Below are 1079 nucleotides of genomic sequence, written 5' to 3' on the forward strand. Positions count from 1 at the left end.
AGCGGAGGATTTCGCCATCGGGGGGCGTGACGAAACCTCCAGCGGTTAGGTTAGGTAGTAGTGGCTGTCTGGATTATTTCTTTGTCTTACTCAGGCTGGCAAGCCTCGCTAAAACTTTAGGACACCAATACACTCTTCTACTACCAAGGAGAGGTTGTTGGATTATTTGTTTGTCTATAAAACTTCAGGACACCAACACACTCTCTACTACCACCAAGGAGAGGTTGTTGGATTATTTGTTTGTCTCTTACTTAGGCTGGCAAGCCTCTATAAAACTTCAGGACACCAATACACTTTAACCCAGGTTAGGTTAAACAGACACTTGCGCAATGGAGCAGGCCGCTAGACACTGCTGCGCTGCTGTAATGGAGGATTTCGCCATCGGGGGCGTGACGAAACCTCCGGCCTGGTAGGGAGAAGTCTTAATGGATCGCAGTGAGGATGCTGCTCTGCCATCTACAACACCCTGACCGGTACGTAAGTCGTCTACGAACGATTCGGCGGCACATCAGCATTCGGGTGATCCGCATTTGGGACGGGAGAGCCGGCACTGATGACACGACTCCCCGAGTTCCCTTGCATGGGTCCATTCTCCGGCGGTGCAGCAAGCTGCCCGCCAGAGTCTCGTAATATCTTTGACCGTCCCAATGCGAGCCGACGCGGTATCGTTGCTTCTCTAGCCGGGATGCTGCCTTAGAGGCTTTCAGGCATCCCACGGACGTAGCCTCGCTCCACTGGCCGATCGACCAAGAACGGAACCCATATGTCCGGACCTGCCGTTCCTCTCGTACTGAGCAGGACTACTATTGCAACGACCTCATTTTAACAGTAGGGTAAAACTAACCTGTCTCACGACGGTCTAAACCCAGCTCACGTTCCCTGTTAGTGGGTGAACAATCCAACGCTTGGTGAATTCTGCTTCACAATGATAGGAAGAGCCGACATCGAAGGATCAAAAAGCGACGTCGCTATGAACGCCACAAGCCAGTTATCCCTGTGGTAACTTTTCTGACACCTCTTGCTTAAAACTCCTAAAGTCAAAAGGATCGATAGGCCTTGCTTTCGCAGTCCATATTCGT

General features: G+C 51.3%; 1 non-coding gene across 1 annotated transcript in view; it reads right to left on the reverse strand.

Moving 5' to 3' along the window:
• Positions 1-392: 392 nt before the first annotated feature.
• LOC121865668 overlaps positions 393-1079 on the reverse strand; it is a 4318-nt gene continuing 3631 nt past the window's right edge. Inside the window, exon 1 of the ribosomal RNA XR_006088789.1 lies at positions 393-1079. This exon is cut by the window's right edge and continues 3631 nt beyond it. This is a non-coding gene — a ribosomal RNA (large subunit ribosomal RNA).

This window comes from Homarus americanus, unplaced genomic scaffold, assembly GCF_018991925.1.
Source record: "Homarus americanus isolate GMGI-L3 unplaced genomic scaffold, GMGI_Hamer_2.0 scaffold44133, whole genome shotgun sequence".
NCBI lineage: Eukaryota > Metazoa > Arthropoda > Malacostraca > Decapoda > Nephropidae > Homarus > Homarus americanus.